The following is a 6,170-nucleotide window of genomic DNA, read 5'->3' on the forward strand; positions in this document are numbered from 1 at the left end:
ATCCATTTCAGCCACACAAACAGAAACACTTACAGCGAAGGAGGGAAACGAAGAGACATAGTGTAAACGAAGTGTGTATGATGTGTGTGTGTGTTTGTGTGTGTGAGAGAGAGAGAGAGAGAGAGAGAGAGGGAGGGTGAAGGACAGGTGGAAGCAATGAGCTTTGATATGCTCCGGCCTCCCCTGAACAGTGACCTCATTTAGAATTCTAAGAGTGTGAAAGAGAGAGCAAAAGGTGGCCACCTACCGAGTGTCCCTCTCTCTCTCTCTCTCTCTCTCTCTCTATCTCTCTATCTCTCCCTCTCTCTCTCCATCATTCTTTCCCTCCCTCTGCCTGTTTCCCTGCTGCCCCCCCCCCTCTCTCTCTCTCTCTCCCCTCTCTCTCTCCTCTCTCTCTCTCTCTCTCTCTCTCTCTCTCTCTCTCTCAGCCCTTCTCTCTTCAGCAACCACACACAGCCTTCTCCCTTTCTCTTATTTCCACTTCCCCATGGCTATGACACACATGGATGTGCTTGCATACACACACACACACACACACACACACACACACACACACACACACACACACACACACACACACACACACACACACACACACACACACACACACACACAAAAAAAAAAGATGAAAGTGCCACAGTGTCCACCTCTTTATTTCCTTCCTGCTCCCTGTGCCCTGCTCTTTAAGTGCGGGGAGTGCAGGGGTCAGTGGGTGAAAAAAGAGAGTGAAGAAGAAGAGAAGAGAAGATAAAAAAGAGCTGACTTCACCTGTCACCCTAATTTGCCTGTAGGGACTCTGCCTCTTCTCCAGCCATGAGGCCCCCCCTGTTAGCCCCCCCCTGTCAGCCTGGGGCTAAAGTTAGTCCTTATCCCCGGAGGGAGGGAGGGAGGCCCCAGGGATGCTGCCAGGAGCTCGGGGGTCAGGCTCCCTGGGCCTGACTTCTTAGCAGATGGGCCTTTGGGTTTGTGTTAGCGTGTCAGATGCAATTAGCGTAGCGTCGGGTGGAGGACAAGCCAAAGAGGCAAGGTGGTGCTGGTGGCCGTGTGTGTGTGTGTGTGTGTGTGTGTGTGTGTGTGTGTGAGGTGGGTGGGTGGGGGTTTGTGTGTGGGGGTAAATGAGATTACAACCTCTCCCACTCACACATCAGACCTCTGATCTCCCCTCCTGGGCTTGTTAAATAGTCATTTCATACCCAGACTCTCCCTTTTCATCAAGGCCCAGACGAGAGGCCGGGGGTGGTGGTGGAATTCACACCCTCAATAGCAACAGTTTGGAATATTTGATGTTATTCTGATTTTCAGGGTTTTTGACAGCCCACTTATTGAAGCTTGCTAGCCAGACACATGCCAAGCGCTCATTACATACTTGACGATATTTATGTGTGTTTTTCTCTTCTCTAGAGCCACTGATAGAAGAAAAAAAAAAAATGTTTTTTCAAACATGCATTTGCCATAGGCTATTTCTGTTGCTTGAAATGGAGCCTTATAGATAGATAGATAGATAGATAGATAGATAGATAGATAGATAGATAGATAGATAGATACTTTATTGATCCCCAGGGGAAATTCAAGGTCTCAGCAGCATAAAGACAACACAAACACATTCTTTAACAGCAGAAAGAGTAATTAAAGTATATAATATAAAAACACAACTAAGCAATAAGGACAGTAGAAGATAAAGAATATGCTACATATAGTAAAATACAAATTATACTAACTAACACTGAATCTAAATCAATTCTAAAAACAGTATCCACATAGTGGTGATTAATCAATCAGAATGCTTGCAATGACTGAGGCAGGGACTGAGCCTGTGATTCTCTGTGCATAGTAAGGTAAGGTAATGTGCTCTGTGTGAATGAGTGTCATGGTGATAGTGCAATGGTGATAGTGGTCATGGTGATAGTGCAAATGAGTAAGTCCAACAGTGCAACAATGCAGAAATAAAGTAAAGTAAAGTCTATTTATCTATATATTTAACTATTTTAAGAAAAGGTATAAGTGTGGCCACAGTATACTTATACTTATATATATACTTATATATACGTACAGCACTGTAAAACTCTCCATGTAAACTCAGTTATTCAGTACACTGTTTAGTTGCAATCTGTTATCTTGTCATTGTCATATCTTGTCAGATCAACAATTTATTTCTACAGTAATAGCAGTGTCAATGTGCAACATTCTCATGTCTTCTATGTGTCTTCTTCCAGGTGTTTTAAGGCATTTGTTTACATTTTGTCTAGAGCATTGCAGTCGTAAATAAATGCAAAAAATGTCTGTAACAAAAATGCACAGGGACATTGTTTGTTCTTGTACTTTGACAGTTACATTATCAGCATTAGAACATTTGAGGGGAAATATTATTACATATTATTGTGATAAAGGTGGCAATTTATCGCCAATTTATCGATACACATTGAAAAAATCATACCTGTATCTCTATAGGCATTTTCAGACTAAAAACTAAAAAGTTCTAAGAACACATTTCTATGAACTACTGACTGGAGAGGCTACCCCTAAAACTACACAGTTCCTAGGGGCTGTTTTTCGGTTTTCGCACCATCAGTAGGAACGCTGAGGTAACATAACAACAACGGCGCACTGCATTCGTATATCACTTTTCAAGGCACCCAAAGTGCTTTTACTGTGAAGGGGGGAACCTCACTAACCACCACCAATGTGTAGCATTCACCTGGCTGATGCACGGCGGCCATGATGTTAGTATTAGGGGCCAGATTGGATGAACTAGGTTGGGTTTAGGACACAGGGGAACCCCCTTACTCTTTGCGATTAGTGCCATGGGATCTGTAATGACCATCCAAGTACTAACCAAACCCACACCTGCTTAGCTTCAGTAATTCAACAGAACCAAGCAGCCGTTGGTCTGGCTGCTGATTAATGTGGGAGACACGACAGAGGACCAAAACATTTTACATGTATTTGTTAATAGTGTGAAATGTACACTGTACAAACAAGGGTCATGCCTTTTATATAGCCTTCTACAACATGGTCATGTCGCTAAATATTTCTGTCTTATTTAGTAAACCTAACTACAATCCCCACTTCAAACTAGCTCATATTCACAACCCTCTCACAGGCGAAACAGTGCATTAGGAAGGATGGTTGATTATTGTTGTTTCAAGTGGATTTTGAGAATCGATAGCATTGCAAAGGCTAATAGAATAAGCTGCAAGAAGCATACTCACATTATTCTGCCACGCCCATTTCAGAAATGTATTTGCGGTTACACTTTACTTGACAGTATGGACATAAGAGTGACATGACACTGTCATGAACGTGTCATAAACAAGTCATAAACGTTTATGACAACGCTTCTGTCATTAAGTGTCATTCGGTTTTTGTCATAACAAGTTAGGGTTAGGGTTAGGGTTAGGAAATTAGAATTAACATTTATTTTGTTTGGTAGTTGTTTAAACTATTATGCACTGGCCAGGTGTTCTCGCCCCACTATTCCCATCGAAAAGTCAAATAAAATAAAAGCTAAAAAAGAGGAGATATAAAAAAGACACAGAGTGGTTTAAAACTTTAGTTTAATTTTTCATTAAACTTTTTGGATGTAGTGTTTGAAGTTTTAAAATCCACAATCTCTCTGCTCTTTTCCTCTGTAAAACGGTCCAGCCTGGGTTCCCTTTAAGGCCACAGACCCTCAAATGTGCGATGTGCGGGTTAGAGGTTAGGGTTATAATTCATGTGTCATGATAGTGTCATCTTCTGGTCGGCTAGTTCCAGCTAGTTCGCTTCATTGGGATAACACGACAGAAGAGGATGGAAGAAACAAAAACTTACATCAGGAGGTCAGATGGCAAGATTGTACTTCGCCACCCAAGGCTGTTCTCCTCTATCTATATGAACAAACCATTTTTAACTGCGTGTAAACGTGATTTACAGATGAGAATTAATGTAGGAACAATGCTTTACAAACAAAGAATACAGCATTTAATAACAGTTTACAGATGTTTAAGAAATGCTTAACAGTGTGTAGTAGAAGAAAACAAACTCTTGCATGGTTGTAGGTGTTTCTATCTGGGCCAAGGTAGTGTAGTGGATAAGGAGCTGGACTAGCATGCAGCAGCCTGAAAAGTTGTGGGTTCGATTCCCAGCTTTCACTGTTGTGTCAATGGCCTTCAATTTAATTGACATGTGTACGTTGCTTGTCTGCTAAATAAATGAATGTGAATGTAATTTTTACAACTCATTTGAAAATGTGTTGCAAGGCATAGAAAGTCACAAAATATCATTAACTAACCACTTGTAACTCCTGAGTTAATCATGAATTAAAGTGTTAGGAAGTGGTTTATACAATATGTATCCTCACCCTAACTAATCATTAGTGCATGTGTATGTAACAACTATTAAATAATAGAAATATTACTTACTTGTATGACTAATCGTGCATGTGTATGTAACAACAGTTAAATAATGGAAATATTATTTAATCAAATAATATTATTGCAATATTAAGTATTACCAATCAATTATAAACATATTTTAGATATAGGCTTATTTACTATGAACAAACCATTTATAACTGTGTGTACAAATACTTTATTTATGAGAATTAACATAGGAGCAATGCTTTACAAATGATGAACAAAGCATTTTGTAATAGTTTGCAACTGGTTTATAATAGGAAAATGATTTCATTTATAAGTGGTTGTTTCATTATTTATTAAGTATAAATCATGTACTTACAAACATATTTTTGGATAGGCGTATTTACTATAAACAAACCATTTATAACTGAGTGAACAAATGCTGTACTGATGATAAATTATGCATGAATATTATGTAACAAGAAATTACTAATGATGAACAAACCATTAACTAATAAGTAACAAAGGCTTAATAAATTATGAATTGTGTGTATAAAGTGTTACCGATTTGTACATTGATTTTTATAATAGCACTTCTGCTGCCTTAGGTAAGTTGGCTATAATGCTTGACAAATGAACATGTAAGTATGTCAGTCATGGCTCCTATGTTCAGGGAAAAGACCCTACCCCACGAAGAACTAAAACAAGGAACTGCTGTCAGAAGAACTACAAGAGCACCCAGTTCTATGCAGTGCAAATGTTCAGAAAAAAGGAGTAGTGTCTCAAAAGGTTCCAGTGTGAAAACACCTTATCCACTGCTTTCTTTCTGCCTTCTCATTTCTTTCTCCTTTCTCTCCCTCTCTCTCACACACACACACACACACACACACACACACACACACACACACTCACACACACACTCACACACACACACACACACACACACACACACACACACACACACACACACACACACACACACACACACACACACACACACACACACACACACACACACACTCACACACACACACACACACACACACACTCCTGCATTGAGCTGAATGGAAGGGTAAGACTCATTAATTCTACAGACTCCCTTCTTCACTGAGCAGGCAAGAGTGTGTCCTTCCCTTCAGCTTAGCATGTAATTTAATTAACCCACACTGTGTGTGTGTGTGTGTGTGTGTGTGTGTGTGTGTGTGTGTGAGTGTGTGTGTGTGTGTGTGTGTGTGTGTGTGTGTGTGTGTGTGTGTGTGTGTGTGTGTGTGTGTAAGCAAAAGACAGAGCGAGGAAGTGGGTGTATTTGTGTATGTGTGTGTGTGAGAGAGCAAGGGAGATAGAGTGAGTGCGTGTGTGAGTATGTGTGTGTGTGTGTGTTTGTGTTTGTGTGCGCACACATTTCTGAAGTATATGTATTGCCTTCCACCTTCTGCCCCATTAGTGATTGCTTTGAGATAGGCAGAAATATGATTACAGCTCTGCTTCCAGACCAGTCCCCACCCCACCCCACCCCACCCCGTCTGAAGTGAAGAGGAGAGGGAGGGGTGCGTGTACTTTATCATAAGCCTTATTAGTTTCATTTTGAAAATCCACACGTATTACAGGGAAACTTTTGCTGGCTGTGTAATGAGATTAAGGTTATTAGAGGGATATGTGACATGACCCCTGAGTAAAGATTAGACCAGGGAGGGGGGATTATAGAGCCATGCGCACACACACATGCACACACACACACACACACACACACAACGACAACACACGCACACACACACACACACACAACGACGACACACACACACACACACACACACACACACAACACACACACAC

Source organism: Alosa alosa, chromosome 3, assembly GCF_017589495.1.
Source record: "Alosa alosa isolate M-15738 ecotype Scorff River chromosome 3, AALO_Geno_1.1, whole genome shotgun sequence".
In the NCBI taxonomy this organism is placed as follows: Eukaryota; Metazoa; Chordata; class Actinopteri; order Clupeiformes; family Clupeidae; genus Alosa; species Alosa alosa.